The sequence below is a fragment of the Marmota monax genome, unplaced genomic scaffold (genome assembly GCF_021218885.2).
Source record: "Marmota monax isolate L192 unplaced genomic scaffold, Marmota_monax_Labrador192_F-V1.1 WCK01_AAM20220418_F8-fsc00574, whole genome shotgun sequence".
NCBI classification, from domain to species: domain Eukaryota; kingdom Metazoa; phylum Chordata; class Mammalia; order Rodentia; family Sciuridae; genus Marmota; species Marmota monax.
Genome location: NW_026692046.1, coordinates 136,929 through 159,168, shown reverse-complemented (window position 1 = coordinate 159,168; position 22,240 = coordinate 136,929). Strand labels below are relative to the sequence as shown.

At 43.6% G+C, this 22,240-nt stretch overlaps 1 pseudogene; it reads left to right on the top strand.

The window, feature by feature from the left end:
• Positions 1 to 21,393, top strand: part of LOC124099220 (E3 ubiquitin-protein ligase RNF213-like) — a 91,599-nt pseudogene extending 70,206 nt beyond the window's left edge.
• Positions 21,394 to 22,240: the final 847 nt, after the last annotated feature.

Here is a 22,240-nt window from a genome sequence, read left to right as displayed (position 1 = left end):
GAGACTCACTAGCTAACATGTGTCCTATTGTTCTTTGAACAGCTTGTCCCTATGGTCATCCGTGTTCTGTAGGAGAGGTGAGCCATGGTGTTTGGGGGAGGCTCAAAATGTGCATTTCCCATCTGGGAGGCGAGGGAGGGCCTAGGGAATGAGGGAGACATAGGTGTATTCTGAGGGCTATTCAGGGTATTCCAGCTGAGTGTGTAAATGGCATTGTAAACATGATTCTTTTCTGCAGCTCTGTCTGTGCATTGTAGGATATTTAGCAGCATGCCTGGCCTCAGCTCACTGGGTGCCAGTAGCAGCACCCCCTAGCCCAGTGTGATGCCCGAGAATGTCTGCAGGCACTGCCCAAGTCTCCTAGGATGCCATGGTGCTGCTGGCTGGGAGCCCTACCTCCCTCCCTGGCCCTGCAGCAGGGCTCAGCCACACAGACCTTCAGCTGGTTCACTAGTCAGAGAGGAATGTGGGCTAGATACCAGAGGACAGGAGAGGACAGGAAAGACTTATGGGTGATGAGCCCTGGGAGACAAGCACATGCTGCTCATCTGGGACTCCAGGGCATCTCCCGGGCTGCTCATGGCTTCTGCACTTGCTGAGCAACATGCTGCTGGACTAGACTTATGTGTGCTGCTCCCTAAAGTGAACAGGATGCTCCTTGATGTGACTTCACCTTCCTGACTCCCACTTGCTTTCTTGTCTGAGGAGTGAAATAAGAAGAGATCCCAGGGCCCCTCTTATCACTGAGTTCTGTGGTCTGAGTGCTGCAGCTGGAGGGGCCTGCTGTGGCTGTGATTCATAGCATGCAGTGGGGTGCCATTTGACTTGGAAACCTGGGCCCATTAGTGGTGGCAAATCTTATGGTTGGGTTTTTTTGTTTGTTTGTTTCTGTCCAGTGGATGTGAGGAGGTCTGCTTAGAAGTTATTAACACCATCATTCCTGGTATTAGATAACGATGCTCTAGAGGCTGGCATGCTAGACACAGGGATGGAGAAGGCAGTGAATAGGAGTAAGGAAGATGGGGCTATAGACACTAGTCACTCTACTTGGGAGTAAACAACTTTATTTTTGGAAAATGAAGCCACATTTGCCCATGGACAGTATATGTGGTTAAGTGCCCACCCTCTCCCCAGGGCTCCTGTTCCTCTCTAACACACACATGCACCAGATGCAGTCTGTGGCATACACCACCTCCTATGCAGGGTGGCTTCTGCACATGTACCAATACTGGATGCAGTGCTGACTGTGTGTCCCCTCTATGTCCCAGTGTGGCAAGCCGATGGAGCAGAGCTTCTGTGTTGACTGTGGTGCTAAAATAGGAGGTATCAACCACAGACCTCATGCCGGCTTCCAAACTATCAGGTATGTGGACTGAGCTTCCGTCCCTTGGAACCTGAGGCTCTGGGCTGTCCATTCCAGCAGATGAATCATATGAACTATAGGATCACTAACACCACTGTTCTACATCTGGACTGTGTTATGTTGGGGATCCACATCAAGCACACCTGTAGTCATGTAGTGCTGAAGCTTTTGGGGTTTTTTTTGCTTTGTTTTATTTTTGTGGTACTGGGGATGGAACCCGGGGCCTCACACATCCTAGGCAAGAGCTCTGCCATTGAGTTGCACCCCTTCCCTGTTTTGTTTTTTCAATTTGAGAAAAGTGAAAGACAGATATAATCAGTGTTTTTTAAAAACTTTTTTAGTTGTAGATGGATAGCGTGTCTTTATTTTATTTTTTCTTTTTTTCACATATAGAGCACAATTTTTCATATCTCTGGCTGCACACAAAGTAGAGCCCCACCATTCATGTCTTCATACGTGTACTATTTTATTTATTTTTATGCGGTACTAAGGATTGAACCTAGTGCCTTACATGTGCTAGGCAAGCACTCGGCCACTGAGCTCCAGCTCGAGCCCTGTAATCAGTCATATTAACTACAGCCATTCCTCCATATCTGTGGAGACTTGTTTCCAGGACACTTTCCTCAATAGATACTCAAGTCCAAATATTCAGTTCCTTTATATGTCATGGCACAGTATTTGCTTGTGGCCTACAAATATCCTCCTGTAAACCATTTTTTTTTTTTAATGGTACTGGGGATTGAGCCGAAGGTTCTTAAGCACTGAGCCACAACACCAGCCCTTTTTATATTTTATTTAAAGACAGGGTCTTGCTAAGTTGCATAGAGTCTCACTAAGATGCTGAGGCTGGGTTTGAACTTGTGAACCTCCTACCTCAGCCTCCCAAGGCACTGGAATTACAGGTGTGCACCATTGTACTTGGCCTCTCATAGACTTTTTTTTTAAAAGAGAGAGAGAGAGAGAGAGAGAGAGAGAGTGTGTGTTTTAATATTTATTTTTTAGTTTTCTGCGGACACAACATCTTTATTTGTGTGTGGTGCTGAGTATCGAACCCAGCGCCGTGCGCATGCCAGGCAAGCATGCTACCGCTTGAGCCACATCCCCAGCCCTCCCATAGACTTTTAAAAAAATCATCTCTAGGTTTCTTATTATACTTTATGCAAATTGAATGCTATGTAAATACTCATTTATCATATTTTTAGGAAATAATGACAAGAAAAAAGCTACTCTTCAGTACACAGTTCTTTCTGAATATTTTTGATTCATAGTTGGTTGAATTCACAGGCGCAGAACTGCAGATACATAAGGCTAACTGTACCAGATTCAGAAACTAGATAAAAATCTGACCTTCAGCCAGGAATATTGGTGCACACCTGTAATCCCAGCTACTCAGGAGGCTGAGGCAGGAGGATTGAAAGTTTGAAGCTAGCTCAGAAAACCTTGTGAGACCCTGTCTTAAAATAAAAATAGAAAGGACTTGGGGTGTAGCTCAAAAGTAGGGTACATTCTTAGCACATGTGAAGCCCCCACTCAATTCCCAGAACTGAAAACAATAAATAAAAATAAAAATCTGATCTCATAGTCCCATGCTTGATCCTGAGATGAGTGTGGCTGTCAGAGCTCCCTTAAGATGACATGCAGGACCTTCTACCTCACCATTTATCTGGCTTTTCTGTTACAAAGCTTCAAATAGTCTAGACTCTTATCTTCTTAAATTATCAATGTCCTTGAATCTTGAAAACTTTTTCCAGTCTGTATATCCCAGTTTTTGATTTGGGAAAATTGAGAATTACGTAGACAATCCCCATATGGATGCAAAAATGCCCCAAACTTGCTGTCATGAGGAAGGTGTTGGTCTCCATCCTGACACCCTGCACTAATGGCCACATTGTGCAGCCATTTAACATTGGGAAAGTTGCAGAGTTTGGCCATCCAGCTGGGTGGGTCTAAAGAGAGAAGGATGTGGAGGCAGGTGGTCTAGCCTTGGAATAATTGGTTCTTTTAGTGTTTTCTTCAAAGCTTGAAACCTAGCTGGGTGTGATGATGCACACCTATCATCCCAGTAACTCGGGAGGCTGAGATAGGAGGATTGTGAGTTCAAAGCCAGCCTCAGCAAAAGCAAGGCACTGAGAAACCCTGTCTGTCTAAATAGAATACCAAATAGGGCTGGGAATGTGGCTCAATGGTCTAGTGCCCCCAAAAAAGTGGGGGCTGGGAATGTGGCTCAATGGTTGAGCCCCTGGGTTCAATCCCCATTACCATTACCAAAACCAAAAAAACAAACAAACAAACAAAACAAAACAAAACAAAAAACTGGGAACCTAGTCATTAAGATGTGAGGCCCCTGGAGCTGAGGAGAAACAGACATCTCTAGTCTTCACCCTGTTTCCTCTCATCCTTTCTAGAGACAGCACAGACAGAACCAAGACTGGCCATGTGCTGGGCCACCCGCAACCCAGAGATGTCGTAGTAGTGTCTGACCGAGAGCTGTCCCCAGTCATCTTCATTCTCATGCGCCTACTCACTCATCTGGCTATGCTTTTGGGAGCCACTCAAAATCCCGAGGTATAAGATGCTACCGCTAGACTCTCTTATGTTGCTATAGGAAGAACCTGCTGTGTTTGCATCCAGTCCTTTTGTCTACAAAGTCCTAGCCACCTAGGGATTTTATCTAGTCCACAGGGTAATGCAAAAGTTATAGATCCTACTTTTCCCTCTGGGGCATATGATGCAATGGGGGAACTACTCCTCAGATTATGGAAAATCCTCTTCAATTTTTTTACTTTTTAAAATCTGTTTTAACTGACACAAAACAATTACACGTTTATTACAGTGTGACATCTTAGCATGTGTATACAAGGTGCAACAATCAGATCATAAAGTCTACTCAGAGTATACAACTCTGTCCATGCCCACACCTGGGCATGGGGAGGTGGTGGGACCCTGTCACCTACACCCTTGTGGTGGCTGCAGGAGGTGCAGGGAAGCATTCCCTGCTGCTCCGGGATGACAACAGCAATCTCTGGCTCTACTCACCTCCCTCCCTTCCTCTGCTGCCTGCGTCATGCTGAGAGCACCCTGACCTCACCTAGAAACCCCCCTCTCCCCAGTGCTGGTGCTTCGCTCCCTTGGCTTCTCACTGTGTCCTCTACACACTGATCTCACTACACGTCTTATCTTGTTTCCCTCACAGGCTGTGATAAACATCATCAAGCCTCCAGTGAGTGACCCTAAAGGATTCCTGCAGCAGCACATCTGGAGAGACTTGGAGCAGTTGACAAAGACGCTGGGGAAGAGTGCCGACGAGACCACCCATGTGGTCCACCTCATGCTGCGCTGCCTTCTCAAAGAGCAGCACCCACTCCCTGACTGGAGTAAGCAAGGGATGTGGGCTGGGCATAACTGCCAAGAGGCCAGGCTCCCTCAGCTCCTGGTGAATGACATGACAGGAGTGGGAGCAAGCGCTCTGCTCTCCTTGCGGGGGCTGGAGGGGCTGCTGCGCTCCTCCACACACCACCTGCCTGGCTGGGGCTTGCATCACTGATACCTGGTGCTTGTGCATGCACCATTAACCTGTGCCCTGGGAGTACGTGGCACCCCAGCAGGTGACATGTCCCACTTCTGCTTTCCAGAGATGTCACACTTGTACCCTGACCTAATATGTACATGTACACAATTTGTTACATAAACAAAGGAAGCTACAAAACACTGTCTGCTGAGCTAACTCTTCTACTCTAAACATTTAAATCCAGGCCAAAAGCAAAGGTCTGTGAGGGGACTCTGTAAGTGGTTATCTGAGTGGCATTAGGAGGGATTTCAGTTTCTTCTTGCTTACTTGCAAAAATCTTTTAAAACAATCATTGTACCATTGTAGAACAATGTTATTTAAAAGCATACAGATAATAACAGTAGCAATAAAATGTCTGTTACCACCACCGGAGAATCTGTTCCACTTCAGGGATGTCTTCATCAGAAACCAGCATTAGCATGTCCTTCCCATCTTAGCAACACTGATTTTGCGGAGCACCTCTTGTTCTGGTGTGGCTTCCACAGCACATGGACTCGGGAGCCCTAACCTGCTGCCAACTCCCCAGGACCACCTTTGCCTACAGGCCTGGGGGCAGCAGTGAGGTGGCTCTGGGGAGCTGTCAGCATTGCTGTGCCCCTAGGCTTTTGAGTTCATGTCTTGTCCTTAGCCATTGGTTTAAAATACTTTCAAGGCCACAGCTGTGGGCTGGAGGGTTGTCAGAGACTAAAGTGTCTTCACAAGGCCTGGAGGCTGGTGTTGGCAGTACCTGTTGAACTTAGGAAGTTATCACCCCAAAAGGAGGACTATCTCTATTAACATTATTTAGTGTTTACTGTATAGAGAGCACTGCTTTTTGTTTGTTGGGTAACAGACACATTTTGATTTTCTTTGTAGGACATTTAAATTTTGATGCAAAATTGTCCAAAAAAGGACATAGAAACAATTGGGAAAAACATGTTGAAGCTCTTCTTCTACCTGAACTGGAGGTAAGTGGTGAGTGGTGACCACTCTTTAGCCCTCTGTCCAGGAGGGGGTCCCATTCATCTGTGAGCACTGTTGGCCCACTGTCCTCAGGAGGGCTGTCAGAGGCCTTACCTGGAGAAACCCCTCCTTCTGCTATCCCCCTCCTGCACTAGTCTTAAGTAAGGCCAAGGATTATCAGGAGTTCCCATAGGGCAGATGGCAGCCTGCTCCACTGCTTTTTATAGCAGGATGTGAAAGTAAGAGGCAGAGACACTCCAGAAATGCATCAACAATCTCTCTGGATTCATGACTGCTCTGCTGAGAACATCATAGAGCTGACTATCCACAGCAGGACAGGGAAGTCAGGAAGCAAAAGGGCAGTGAAATAAAGGCCCCGAGTCTCACTCTGTTTGTGGAGGCAAAAACCCTATGAACAAGGAACCCCCCAATCAGTGAAAGATGGCAAAAGCAAGCATCTGGGTTGTGCAGGCAGATTCCTAAGGAGCTACCGTGGGTCCAAGAGCTGCCTGGTTGTCTGTGACAATGTCTCACTTGCAGAATGCTGTGTCATTTCTTTATCCAGCATCTAGATAAGACCCTGCTGACTGTGAGCACACTCATCAGCCAGGATGAGCGCATCAGCTCTAGCCCTGTGGCCAAAATCATATATGGTGACCCTGCAAGCTTCTTGCCCCAGCTGCCCCAGAAAAGTGTGGCTCATTGCTCAAAGATTTGGAGCTGCAGGAAGAAGATCACAGTCGAGTACCTCCAGCACGTTGTGGAGCAGAAGAACGGCAAGGAGATGGTGCCCGTGCTCTGGCAGTTTCTACAGAAGGTGTGTCTGCTTCGTGGGCTGCCCCTTTTCCTGGTAGACTTCCCCTGAGGAATGGGAGGCTCTGTGCCTGGGTTCAAAGTCATCATTCCTAGAGGCAGAATCCTAAGCAACCCCATCAGCACTGTGATTCTGAATGCAAGGCCTGATCAGGAGACTTAGGGAAGAGCGCAGAGATCTTAAGACACATCTGCTGAAGTCACAGGAGTAATATGCACATTACATAGTGCACAGTGAGGTTAGCAGTGATCTCTAAGGAAGGCCAGGAGAGACCACACTGGTTACTCGACTGTGATACCTTGTGTTCATCCCCAGAAGCTGAGTAGGCGGTCACCAGCAAGTGCCTGCTGAACAGTCAAAAATGTACACCAAGGGGCTGGGGTTGTGGCTCAGCCATAGAGCTCTCGCCTAGCGTGTGCGAGGCACTGGGTTCAATCCTCAGCACCACATAAAAATAAATAAATAAAATAAAGGTACTGTGTCCAACTACAATTAAAAAATATTAAAAACAAAGAATGCACACCAAAACCAAACCAGAGCCCTCCCTATGCCCTGCAGGTGGGAGGCAGTGTGCTGCATGATGGGGCTGCGGGGTGTAGAGTCACACCTGCCAGACCCAGAAGCCATCCCCAGCTTTCACCCACTTGAGCTCTCCTGGGCCACAGTAGAGGTTCACACCATCTCCTTCATGGACCAGTACCACAGCTGGCAGGGAGCAGAATGATTGGGGAAATCTGGTGCTCACACTAGGAAGGACTTCATGTTAGTGTTGTGATCTCTTATTAAGACATGGTTTTATTTGACTGAGGATGCTGGATCCTGGCCCTTCAGAACAAAACCCAAAATCACATCAGCTACCACTGCAGTAGGCCTTGGTCTTTCCTTTCAGCAGCCTCACACCCAACCGTGGGCCCAAGAGTCAATTTTTTAAAAATTTTTCTCAAATTACTTATTTTTATTAATTCATTAGCTGTATACATAATGGGAATCGGTGTGAAATTTCCATGTATGCATATAGCATGCATTGATCTTGTCTTTGTGTCTGGCTTGTTTCACTTAACATAATATCATCTAGTTCTATCCATTTTGCTGAAAATGACAGGAGTTTATTTTTCTTATAGCTGAATCATGTTCTATTATGTATTTAAACCACATCTTCTTTATGCATTCATCTGCTGATAGCCTTCTAGGCTGATTCTGTGTCTTATTGTGAATGGTGCCACATAAACATGAGCATGCAGTACCTCTTTGATACCTGATTTCCTTTGGAGTGGGATAGTTGGATCACATGGTAGATCTTTTTTTAGTTTGATGAACCTCCATACTGTTCTCTATTATGAGGTATTAATTAAAAGTTGTACCAGAAATATATTAGATTTCCTTTTTCTCTTTATCTATGCTAGCATTTATTATTTTATTTTGGGGTTCATCTATTTTTGGGTATGGGGGACTAGTGGCAATTGAACCCAGGGCCTTTTCTTGTGCTTCCTAAGCAAGCAATGCTCTACTTCTGAGCTACAGCCCCCATTTCCTGCTTTTTTTTTTTTTTTTTAAAGACAAGGTATCCCTAAATTGCCTAGACTAACTTAGAACTTGCTGAGGCTGGCCTTAAACTTGTGATCCTCCTGCCTAAGGCTCCCAAGTAGCTGGGATTTCACACCTATCTTATTATTTTTTTTTAATAAGAGTCATTCTAACTATGGTAGGATGGCATCTCATTGTAGTTTTGATTTGCATTTCCTTGATGACTATTATATTGAGCATTTTTTCATATATTTGTTAACCACTTATATTTCTTCTTTTGAGAATTGTCTATTCAGATCATTTGCTCATGTTTAAATTGGATTACTTTGATTTTAAAAAAATTTTTGAGTTATATATTCTGGGTATTTGCCTGCTGTCAGGTGAAGAGTTGGCAGCTATTTCTCCCATTCTGTTAGGTTGTCCCTTCACTCTGTTGGTTGTTTCCTTAGCTGTGCAGAAACTTTTTAGTTTGATGTGATCCCATTTGTCATTTTGCTCTTACTTCCTTTGATTTGGGGGTCCTATCCAGAAGCCCATCACCTGTGCCAATGTCTTGGAGTGTTTCCCCTGTTTTTCTGCTGATAGATTCAGAGGTCAAGTCTTACATCTGGGTCTTTGGTCATCTAGAGTTGATTCTTGTGCAAACTGAGAGATGGGGCCCAGCTCAGTCCTTGAGGCAGCTTTTCATTAGAGGAGAGTGGGGACTTGATCCAGTTCATCCAAATCCCTCACCACTTGGTGAAAGGATGGGATGACCCCTTTCCCATGTGCAAGCTTCAGGGTATAATCATGTAAAACAACCCACTGACCAAATTAAACTACACAGAAAGTCCCCAGCCTGCCCTAAAATCTATACACCCCATGTTGTTTCTCAGTTAAATAGAGGAAGTGTTACTGAGCTATCTTCTCTTCTCCAGGAAGCAGAACTGAGACTGGTGAAATTCTTACCTGAGATTTTGGCCCTGCAAAGGGATCTAGTAAAACAATTCCAGAATGTTCCAGAAGATGAATATTCCTGTTCCATCAGAAGTTTTATTAGCAGTCACAGTTCAGGTATGACTGCTGTCTGCTGCAACCAAAAATCAGGACCATCCATGTTTGGTGGTTCAAAAGGATCATTCAGGCTGGGACATGAGGATGGGGCTCAGGTCCTAAGGTAGAGAAAGAGGCAAAGGATGCTAAATCCCAGAGATGGCCATGAGCCACTGCTGTGGCTAGAAAGCCCTCAGCCTCTCCAGCTTCTCATACAGCCTAAAACTTGAAACTCAGGCATGCTGCTGAGTGAGGGAAGGTGCAGGGTCAGGTTCTTGGGAGCACGCCTTGTGGTTTGACCCTGGCCAGCGTGGTGGTGGGGATTGTTTCCATGGGGCTCTTACCAAGTGTTTTGTTCAACAGATGGGCTAAGGCAGCTATTCCACAACAGGATCACCATCTTCCTGTCCACGTGGAATGCCCTGAGGCGATCACTGGAGACCAATGGTAAGTGTCCTCCTCTATGTGGCTCTGCCAGCACCCTGATGTGTGTGTGGCAACGCAACCTGTTGATGGATGTGCTGAGATACATGAATCAACCTCCAAAGTAACCCTCAGTCATCTTGAGTCTATAAATATGGAATCAGAAAGGAGTTGGGGGCACTAGAAACTTAACAGCCAGGGCCTAGATCTTTGGACATGGCTGCCCGTGGCTTCCCTTCTCTTCCCCTGCCTCCAGACAAACGCCTGGAGCAACATCCCTTTGCTTAGTAATGACCCTGTCTTTTAAAGGTGAAATCAAGTTACCTAAAGGCTACTACAACTCTGAGTTGGATCTGGACACAGATTTTAAGGTCATCCTGCCCCGGCGTCGGGGCCTGGGCCTCTGCTCAACTGCATTAGTTAGCTACTTGATTAATCTACATAATGAAATCATCTACACAATGGAGAAGTTCTCCAAGGAAAACAACAGGTACTGCGTAAACTCACCACCCCTGCCACCAAGCTGGGCTGCAGACTCTAGCCAGCAACAGCTCCTGTCCCCCAGATCCTCTCTCAGCCTTCCTCAATAAAGCCCCGTATTTGCACATGGTTTTCACTTGCTTACACTATAATGCAGAAGCAGGAGCATATGCCCCAAAGCCCTAGGCCTCACACACCTGCTCTGGACACCAATACCTGTATCTTGTGTCCCTCAGCTATGCCGTGGATGCCTCAGAGGTCACTGACCTGCATGTTGTCAGTTACGAAGTGGAGCGTGACCTGATGCCTCTGATTCTCTCCAACTGCCACTATCAAGTGGAGCAAGGTGGGGAGACCTCACAGGAATTTGACCTGGAGAAGATCCAGCGGCAGATCAGCAGCCACTTCCTCCAGGGCAAGCCCCGGCTGACCCTCAAGGTAGGCTGGGCCCTCTGCCAACGATTTGCTGTAGTTATGAACAGCCCTTGTGAGTTTCAGGGGGAACAGACAAGTGACACCCAGGCTCTTGTCTGTGTTATCTCCTCCCCACTAGTGATCTGTGGTCCCTACACTTCTCTGGGCCGGGAGGTATCCCCAGCTCTCTTCCACATCACCATCACTGTCTGCACCTGTCCCCCAGGGCAGCCTCAAGTGTCAGTGGACTGGGTTTCCACTACAGTTAATGGCACCACCAAGAAGACCTCACTGCTGCCACCCCTTCAGTTGCATATGCAGTCCGTGCCCAGGAACCACCACGCAGAACTTCCCCATTGCCTCGTCCTCTAACTGCCATGGCCTTGGCTTCACTTCAGAGCATTCAGCCATCAGTCCAGCTGCCCAGTGCCAGCAGCACCACTTCATCGTAGTTTCCTGCCAGAATGCCCCTGTGTGGGGAGCATCAGTGCAGGTATCCCTGGAAATGGGCGGTTAGGAACCCCTACCCCCAGCCAGTCCATAGCATGTGGACAGTGTTACATGGCCTCCACCACACTCCCTCATCTGGCACAGAGGCCCTGTCACCTGGCCCTAGCTCGACCTTCCAGGTGTCTCCAGCCCCTTCCTTCCTTGCTGCATCAAACCCTGTGAACTGCCTCCCGACTCCCTGAACACAGTGGCACTTCTATACTGTCCCTTACCGTGGCTGCACTCATCCTTACAGGTCCAGTCAGGTGTCATTCTCAGATGTATTTATTCCTTCATTATAGTCAGCCTGTCAGTTGTTTGAGCCTAAAGCCATTTTTAATTCATCTTGACCGTGGCTGCCTTGTGCACAGTCTCTGCTCAGTGTTGTTGGATAGATCACAAAAATGCACATTCCCATTCCTGTTCCTCCAGCGCTCTTCCTCTCTTGTGGTCGGCAGATACACTATTCTACAGGGCAATATCTGCAAGGTCACTGTAGCCAGGCTAGATTTCTTGTGTTACTGTGTCCAAAGAGTGCGGGTGGAACAGAGTCATCAGAACACAACAAAGTTACATGCCTTGCCCAGGAATATACTGTCCGGATTGGTACTTCCACTGAGTCACTGCTGAAGAATACATTTGTCATCAGATGGAAGCCTCCTCTATTTTAATTTCCAAAAACTTTTTTTTCTTTCTCACTTAGGGGATACCCACGCTGGTATACAGACATGACTGGAACTTCGAACATCTCTTTGTGGACATCAAGAACAAAATGGCACAGGTGGTCATGATAAACCCTCACTTGCAGGGTTGTTCCATCCACATAAGTAAGGACAGTACAATCTCATCCTGGTGTCTGCTGTGGGCACCAGGCTTTCTGGCTCCCTGAGGAGCTTAGGGATCCCAGAGCTCAGAGAGGCAAGCAGGATGGCAGATCACCAAACTTTCTTGATGAACAGCCCCCTTGGGGGTTGTTTTCTCAATGATGATATCATGACCAGATATCAATATCCAGCAGCAGATTAGCAGCTGCTTCAGGTGCTAAAGGTTACTCCTGCTCCTTAGGTTCTGCTACCGACAAGTGGAGAGGCTCTTGTGCCTCTCCGTGTCCTCATGGATCCTGTGGAGGATTCAGGTAACTTGGGCCCATTTCTGTGCAAAGTCTGAAAGGCTGTGGCACTCAGCATCAGTTCAAGCACAAGCATCAGCTCTTACCACAAGTGCTGGATAGTTGGCCCCGCCTGTGCTGGCAGATCACAGTTAGGCTCTCCAAGTAAGAGAAGCAATAGCCTCTGTCCTGATTTCGGTTTCAGAGCCCCCTCCCCAACTCAGCCATGGGTGCCATCAGTGGAGAGCTTCGGTCCTACAGCGATGTCTGTGAAGCACTGTCTATCATAGAGGTCACTCTGGGCTTTCTAGGCACAGCTGGTGGGGATTCAAATATGCACCTAAATGTATATGTCCAAGACATCCTGCGAATGAGCGACCAAACAACTCCGGTTTTAAAGGTAGGTCTTGTGTGCTTTTCAAGGAGAATCAGGATCACCTTGTCTTAGTTTCCTGCCAGAATGCCACCACGCAGGAGCATGGTGCAGGCATCTGTGGAAAGGGGTGGTCAGGAACCCCACCCCTAACCAGTCCACAGAGTTTCAGTGCACACTGGGGACAGGAGAGGCAGGGACGCTCAGTGCTGACCACCTAGTAGAGCAGGATGCACAGGTGACTGAGGACATTGACTACCTGCCCACTGCGTGATACTCACAGTTACAAGCTGCTGCAGGAGGGGGAGACTCTCAGATGTTTCCAAGATGAGACAGGTAGATTCATGGATGGAACAGAGATGGCCTCATGATGAAAATAGACAAAATTAGGGAGGAGTGCCCTTGGGTACCACTCAGAGTGAGCCTTCACTCCTACTTGGGACTCTCTTCCTTTTCCAGGCTTTAAGCAGATGTCAGTTAAAACATGCTGTTGCCCTCTGGCAATTCCTCTCTGCTCATAAGTCGGAACAGCTACTGCGACTGAAGAAAGTGAGTCTGCCCTGCCTCTGCCCAGACTGAGGGTGCTGCACACTGGTCCCAGGCTTTGATGTTGTACTTGTTCATCTTTTTTAGGATCCCTTTTGGGAAATCAGTTCTAGGTACAAAGCAGACCTCAGCCCAGAAATTGCTAAGCTCCTCAGCACCTTCCTGAATCACACAGACCTAGATGCTTTCCTCATGGAGCTCCATGAGCTGATGGTGTTGAAACTAAGAAACACCCAGACCCAGGAGAGCTTCAACCCTGAATGGAGGTAGGGTGTGCACACCTAGAATGTTTGGCATCTCCCTTGACATGAAGGTAGTTCCATCTTACCACAGGACCCTCTGTCTACTCTTCTCCATCACCAGAGCAACTGAGAACTTATTTCTTTGGTTTTAATCTTTTGGGGACTTCTAAAAGATAACTATGAAATCATATATGCTCATTATAACAAGTAGACCTAACTATGTCAAAGAAGTTTGCATTTTAGATTAGGCAGATTAAGCTACACCAATGTGTGAAATCTGAAATATCCAAAATTATGTGAATTTTACATTTGTGTCAATCTAATGGCCAAAAAATGGTGTCTTGTTTTCACTTGTTTTCCTACCTACTTGTGTGGCTGGGCACATTTTAAAATCTATCACCATTTGTTTATTATCCTCTGAAATAGCTCTTGGTAGCTTCTGGTTATTGGGCAGGGTAGTTGATCTGATTTTTTTTCTTTCTTTCTTTCTTTCTTTTTTTTTTGGTACCAGAGATTGAACCCATGGTTACTTAGCTACTGAGCTGCATCCCCAGGTCTTTTTATTTTTTAATTTGAGATAGGACCTCACTATTGCTAAGGCTGGTCTCAACTATGTGATCCTCCTACCTTAGCCTCCTGAGTTGCTGGGATTGCAGGCATATGCCACCACCCCTAACCAGTTTATCCCTTTTTAAAAAATATTTTTTAGTTGTAGATGGACACAATATCTTTATTTATTTATTCTTATATGGTGTTAAGAATCAAACTCAGGGCCTCACGCATGCGAGGCAAGCACTCGATCACCGAGCCACAACTCCAGCCCTTATCTCACTCTTTAAAAAATATTTAATTTTTAGTTGTAGATGGACACAATATGTTTATTTTATTTATTTATATGTGGTGCTGAGAATCAAACCCAGGTGAGTGCTCTACCCAGCCCCTTTATCTCTTTTTTAATGATTTGTAAAAAGCTCTTTGTATAGAATAGATTATTTCCTTTGATCTACATGTTACAATTGATAGAAGTAAGAAGTCAATTGATAGGATTTTTTCATAAAGCCTCTGTGGGGCTGGGTGCAGTGGTGTGTGTCTGTAATCTTAGGAGCTCAGGAGGATTGTAAGTTCAAAGCCAGCCTCAGCAACTTAACAAGGCCCTAAGCAACTCAGCAAGGCCCTATCTCTAAATAAAATATTGAAAAGGGGTGGAGATGTGGACTGGGATTGTAGCTCAGTGGTGGAGCACTTGCCTAGCATGTGTGGGGCACTGGGGTCGCTCCTTAGCATCACATATAAATAAACAAAATAAAGCTATTGCTTTTATCTACAACTAAAAATATATTTCTTTTAAAGTGTGGGGGGTGGGTGGGGATGTGGCACAGTGGCTAAGCACCCCTGGGTTCAATCCCCAGTACTTCCCCTGCCCCCCAAAAAAGCTGCCATAGGGACATACTTCCTTATCACTTCCCAGGGTGCTAATCCATACTGTTTTCTCCTGCTGCTTTTATAGTTCTACATTGCACATTTCTTTCATTAGTCAGTTCATTTTTATGTGTGGTATGAGGCAGGTATTTCATTTGACTGGCTTTCTGGATGGACAGTCAGGCTACATTTGCTGTTTCTGCCCTCAGGCCATATGGCACATGCCTGTACAGTAAAGTTCCCCTTCCTAGAGAATTTGCAACCTTTGGTAAGATAAACCATGAGAGGGAACACCTTCCTTTTTCTGAGTGGCAAAGCTTTGTTTCTGATGCAGCCAGACAGGCCCATCAGTGGAGTGCCTGAAATGGCCTAGCTGAGCATCATCGAGGAAGCTCCACCCCCCAGAAGCCTTGAGCCTAGGACTCCAGGTCCAGCTCAGGAACTGGGCAGCTGGCTGACCTGAAGCTGACCCTCAGTATTTCTGGTCTTAGCACCCCAGTCCTGGAAAGAGTGAGAGCTGATAGGCTCCTGAATGCTCTAAACACTGTCTCTTGTGCCTGATTTTGCAGCCTGAGGGACACTCTGGTGAGTTACATGGAAACCAAAGAGAGCGAAGTTCTTCCAGAAATGGAATCCCAGTTCCCAGAAGAGATACTGCTGTCCAGCTGCGTCTCTGTATGGAAAGTGGCAGTTGCACGGAAACAGGACCGGCAAGCAAAATAGGACTCTCTACTCTGTCCCTTTATATGCTGGGGACATAGCTCCCCTCCCCTCCACTGTGCCTCAAGGGCAGCTGGAAAGACAGTGTTGGCATAGCACTGAATTCAAGGCCAGCATGCACTGTGCCAGCTGATGGATTTTTTTTTTTTACTTTTTATTGATTTTACTTTTTTTTTTTTTAAATACACAACAGCAGAATGTATTACAATTCTTATTACACATATAGAGCACAAATTTTCATACCTTTGTATAAAGTATGTTCACACCAATTTATGTCTATATACATGTACTTTTGTTGCATTACAATTCTTATTATACATAATCACCACAATTTTTCATATCTCTGTTTGTATATAAAGTAGGTTGACACCCAATTCATGTCTTCATACATGTACTTTGGATAATGATGTCCATCACATTCCACCATCCTTGCTAATCTCCTTCTTCCTCCCTTCCCCTCCCTCCCCTCTGCCCTATCTAGAATTCATCTATTTGTCCTATGTTCCCCCTCTCTACCCCATTATAAGTCAGCCTCCCAATATCAGAGAAAACATTCGGCAATTTTTTTTGGGGGGGGGATTAGCTAACTTCACTTAGCATTATCTTCTCCAATGCCATCCATTTACCTGCAAATGCCATGATTTTATTCTCTTTTATTGCTGAGTAAAATTCCATTGTGTATATATGCCACATTATTTTTATCCATTCATCCACTGAAGGATCATCCACTGACTCCACAGTTTAGCTACTGTGAATTGAGTTGCTATAAACATTGATGTGGCTGTGTCCCTGTAGTATGCTATTTTTAAGTTCTTTGGGTATAGACTGAGGAGTGGGATAGCTGGGTCAAATGATGATTCCATTCCCAGATTTCCAAGGAATCTCCATACTGCTTTCTATATTGGCTGCACCAATTTGCAGTTCCACCAGCAATGTATGAGTGTACCTTTTCCCCCACCTCCTCACCAACACTTATTGTTATTTGTCTTCATAATAGTTGCCATTCCGACTGGAGTGAGATGATATCTTAGAGTAATTTTGATTTGCATTACTCTGATTGCTAGAGATGATGAGCATTTTTTCATGTATTTGTTGATTGATTGTATATCCTCTTCTGAGAAGTGTCTGTTCAGGTCCTTGGCCCATTTGTTGATTAGGTTATTTGTTTTTTTTGGTGCTTAGCTTTTTGAGTTCTTTATATATCCTAGAGAATAGTGCTGTATCTGATGTATGAGGGGTAAAAATTTGCTCCCAGGATGTAGGCTCTCTGTTCACCTCACAGATTGTTGCTTTTGCTGAGTAGAATTTTTTTTTAGTTTGATTCCATCCTATTTATTGATTCTTGGTTTTAATTCTTGTGCTATAGGAGTCTTATTAAGGAAGTTGGGCCCTAATCCCAAATGATGAAGATTAGGGCCTACTTTTTCTTCGATTAGACACAGAGTCTCTGGTTTAATTCCTAGGTCCTTGATCCATTTTGAGTTAAGTTTTGTGCATGGTGAGAGATAGGGGTTTAATTTCATTAAAACTGCAAATGGATTTCCAGTTTTCCCAGCACCATTTGTTGAAGAGGCTATCTTTTCTCCAGTGCATGTTTTTGGTACCTTTGTCTAATATAAGATAATTGTAATTTTGGGGTTAATTTCTGTGTCCTCTATTCTGTACCATTGTTCTACCAGTCTATTTTGGTGCCAGTACCATGCTGTTTTGTTACTATTGCCCTGTAATATAGTTTAAGGTCTGGTATAGTGATGCCACCTGCTTCACTCTTCCTGCTAAGGATTGCTTTAGCTATTCTGGGTCTCTTATTTTTCCAGATGAATTTCATGATTTATTTTTCTATTTCTATTAGGAATTCCATTGTGATTTTGTTCAGAATTGCATTAAATCTGTATAGTGCTTTTGGTAGTATGGTCATTTTGATAATATTAATTCTGCCTATCCAAGAGCAAGGTAGATCTTTCTATCTTCTAAGGTCTTCTTTGATTTCTCTCTTTAGGGTTCTGTAGTTTTCTTTGTATAGCTCTTTCACCTCTTTCGTTAAGTTGATTCCCAAATATATTATTTTTTTTAGGTTATTGTGAATGGGGTAGTTTTCCTCATTTCCTTCTCAGAAGTATTGTCAGTGATATACAGAAATGCCTTTGATTTATGGATATTGATTTTATATCCTGCTACTTTGCTGAATTCATTTACTAGTTCTAAAAGTTTTCTGATGGAGTTTTTTGGGCCTTCTAGGTATAGAATCATATCATCAGTAAATAGTGCTAATTTAAGTTCTTCTTCTTTAAGTGATATTGGCCTCATAGATTGAGTTTGGAATTACTGCCTCTTTTTCTCTTTCCTGGAATAAATTGAAGAGTACTTGTATTGGTTTTTCTTTAAAGATCTTGTAGAATTTGGCTGTGTATCCATCTGGTCCTGGACTTTTCTTGGTTGGTAAGCTTTTTATGGTTTCTTCTATGTCCTCACTTGATATTGGTCTGTTTAAATTGTGTATATCTTCCTGACTCAATCTGGGCAAATTGTATGACTTAATAAATTTGTCAATGCCTTCAATGTCTTCTATCTTATTGGAGTATAAGATTTCAAAATAATTTCTAATTATCCTCTGTATTTCTGTAGTGTCTGTTGTGATATTAACTTTTTCATTATGTATACTGGTAATTTTTGTTCTCTCTTTCCTTCTCTTCATTAGCGTGGCTAAGAGTCTGTCAATTTTATTTATTTTTTCAAAGAACCAACTTTTTGTTTTGTCAATTTTTTCAATTGTTTCTTTTGTTTCGATTTCATTGATTTCAGCTCTAATTTTAATTATTTCTTGCCTTCTACTGCTTTTGCTGCTGGTTTGTTCTTCTTTTTCTAGGGCTTTGAGATGTAGTGTGAGGTCATTTATTTGTTGACATTTTCTTCTTTTAAGGAATGAACTCCATGCAATGACTTTTCCTCTGAGTACTGCTTTCACAGTGTCCCAGAGATTTCTATATGTTGTGTCTATGTTCTCATTTACTTCTAGGAATTTTTTAATCTCTTCCTTGATGTCTTCTGTGACCCATTGTTCATTCAGTATCATATTGTTTAGTTTCCAGGTGATGGAGAAATTTTTATGTTTTATTTTGTCATTGATTTACAATTTCGTTCCATTATGATCTGATAAAATGCATGGTAGTATCTCTACTTTTTTGTATTTGCTAAGAGTTGCTTTTTGGCATAGGATATCGTCTATTTTAGAGAAGGATCCATGTGCTACTGAGAAAAAAGTGTATCTGCTTGATGCAGGTTGAAGTATTCTATATATGTCAGTTAAGTGTAAGTTATTAATTGTGTTATTATTGAGTTCTGTAGTTTCTTTATTCAACTTTTGTTTGGAAGATCTATCTAGTGGCTAGAGAGGTGTGTTAAAGTCACCCAAGATTATTGTTTTGTGGTCAATTTGACTCTTGAACTTGAGAAGAGTTTGTTTGATGAACATAGTTTCACCATTGTTTGGGACATATATATTTATGATTGTTATGTCTTATTGGTGTATGCTTCCCTTGAGCAGTTTGTAATGTCCATCTTTATCCCTTTTGATTAACCTTGGCTTGAAGTCTACTTTATTTTATATGAGTATGGAAACCCCTGCTTGCTTTCACAGTCTATGTGAGTGGTATGATTATTTGGAACCTTTCAACTTTAGTCTGTGTATGTCTTTTCCTATCACATGAGTCTCCTGGAGGCAGCATATTGTTGGATCTTTTTTTTAATCCAATTTGCTAGCCTGTCTTTTGATTGGTGAGTTTAAGCCATTAACATTTAGGGTTACTATTGAGACATGGTTTGTATTTCCAGCCATATTTGTTTATTTTTGTTATTTAACTTGAATTAGTTTTCCTCTTCGATTAGTTTTTCCTTTACTGTACTACCTCCCTCTGATGATTTTCATTACTGTTTTGCATTTCCTCTTCATGAAATGTTTTGCCAAGGATGTTTTGTAGTGCCCGTTTTCTAGCTATAAATTCTTTTATTTTTTGTTTATTGTGGAAGGTTTTTATTTCATCTTCAAATATAAAGTTTAATTTTGCTGGATACAAGATTCTTGGTTGGCATCCATTATCTTTCAGAGCTTGATAAATGTTGTTCCAGGATCTTCTAGCTTTCAGGGTCTGTGTTGAAAAATCTGACATTATCTTAATTGGTTTTCCCTTATATGCAATCTGATTCCTTTCTCTTGTGGCTTTTAAAATTCTCTCCTTATTCTGTATGTTGGGCATTTTCATTATAATGTGCCTTGGTAAGTGTCTGTTGTGATTTTGTACATCTGGCATCCTGTAGGCTTTTTGAATTTGCATTTCCAATTCATTCTTCATGTTTGGAAAGTTTTCTGATATTATTTCATTGAATAGATTGTTCATTCCTTTGGTTTGGACCTCTATGCCTTTCTGTTTCCCAATAACTCTTAAATTTGCTCTTTTTTATGCTAGCCCATATTTCTTGAATATTCTGCTCGTGGTTTCTTATCATTTTCGCTGTGTGGTCTACTTTCTTTTCAAGATTATTTATTTAATCTTCATTGTCTGATGTCCTATCTCCTAAGTGGGCTACTCTGTTGGTGTTGCTTTCATTTGCGTTTTTAATTTGGTTTATTATTTCTTTAATTTCAAAGATTTTTTTTTTTTGTATAACCTCTATCTCCTTGTTGAGGTGATCTTTTGCTTCTTAGATTTGTTTATGTAGCTTATTGTCAAAGTGATATTTCACTGCCTGTAATTGTTCTCTTACATCTTCTTTGAGATCCAAAAACATTTTAACCATGTATATCCTGAAATCTTTCTCTGTCATTTTTTTCTGCTATAGCTACCATTTCTTCTAATGTTGTATTTTCTTGATTTGTTGGTGGTACTTTCTTCCCTTGTCTTTTCATGTTGCTCACGTGTCTTCCTTTCCAACTCTGTGGATCTGGTGTGTTATTGTTTTTACTCTATAGATTTGTAGTGTTCTTATAGGGTTCCAAGATTTCTCTTTTGTGGGTAAAGACAATGTTAACAGATCCCAATATCAACAATACATCACCTGCTAAATGGCTATAGGATCTGATAGCCACACCCACCACAAAATGGTGATGAAGGTTTTCCAAGATGGAGATGGTCTGTTTCCAGCGCTGCTGATGTGGGGGGAGCTGGGTAATGGCCTTGTGCTGTGGATAGCTAGCAGCCATGTGACCTGTGTGGGATCAGTGTGCAGTCTAGAGTTCTATAGAGGTTCTGATAGATGATTCTGCTAAGCCGCTTCTGAGCTGTGCGTGGGCTAGAACTTCAGGCTTTGGGTCTGGAGACTTACTTGAGCCCAGAGGCTCTGATTTCTGCACGGATGGTCGCAGTGCTGATCGATGGATTTTTTGAGAGCCATGCTGTTTCTGGAACACATGCAGATTCCAGAACTTTCATGTTAAGTTATGAATATTAAGTAATGAGAATATCAGTTACTTGAAAATAGTAATCAACCACCTTCCTGTTCATTCAAGGAGCACCAGAAATGAAGAGTCACAATAGGGGTCACTCCCAGCAATGACCTCTGTCAGGCCTGCAGCCTCTTGCTTGTGCTTCCTCACATTGCCACACAGAGGCAGAATGCAAGGGTGTTGGTCTCTTTTCTTCCCTATTCTATTCTGCACACACAGAAGAGAATCTTAAGTTCTGAGTACTGTGCTCATATTTCTTGGGTTTCAAGATGTGAAAAAAGCACCACACTCTTTGTCTTCTCACTAATACGAGGAAAGCCAGGGCATCTGCACATGCCTTAAGGCCACCAGAACAAAAGCCAACCCAGACCCCACTGTAAGTCACTGCCAGATTCCAAAGCATCAGAGCCAACAACTCTGTGAAGAGCACAGGACTTGGGATACTGCTAAGGTTTTGGTTCCCCTGTGAATAAACTGAAGTAGACTAACAGCCAAAGCACCTTGCAGTTCTCATATTTTGAGATTCTAAATGAAAATTTTCAATGTTAGCTTGGATCAGAGGTAGGCTCTTTGAGATGCCATGAGGAGTAAGCACTGGGTATGTGCATTCTTGGTCCTTTCTTTGATTCTCAACCATGCCATAAACCACTGAGCCTCCAAGCAAGTACAAAACCAGTTCCATTTCTGAAAAAGGGAAAATAACTTGCCTCAATCATGTGCAGTGTTTTTCATTGTAAGTTTTTTCTTTTTTTGAAACCCACTTTGATATCCTGGACCTCCAGATAAATTCCTGTTTCTCACAGCTCAGCATCCATTTGCAGTGAGATCAAGACAGCAGCCATCTGCACAATGGAGGCCATGTGTTTCATTTACATTCCAGATAAATTAGGGACCCAATCAATTTGAAATCTGGCCTGTGTACTTTTGAACTACAGAAATATAAAACTAGGGCAAAGGGCACAGCTCAGTTGTAGAGTGCTTGCCTCACAAGGCCATAGGTTCAACCTATAGCACTGAAAAAAAAAAAGTGGCCTGGCACAGGCCCTGTGCACACCTCCAAAGGCAGGTGCAGAAGAAACAATGCACTCCATTTCCATGAATGATTCTCACAGTGTTTGATGAAGGAAGTGCAGTGACAGACCTCAGGTTGTAGCTCCTTTCACAGAACATATGCTTGCATTTAGTGAGTTGTGATGAACATTCCAGACTATGCAGAATCCCACCCCCTCCTACTAGAAGCCTGACACGTAGGAGCAGGAGTACTTTGGCCTTAGATGCCTGGGAGTGGGAGTGCACCTTGCCAGGACCAGCAGTGGCACTCAGACCCAATCTGTTCCTCACTG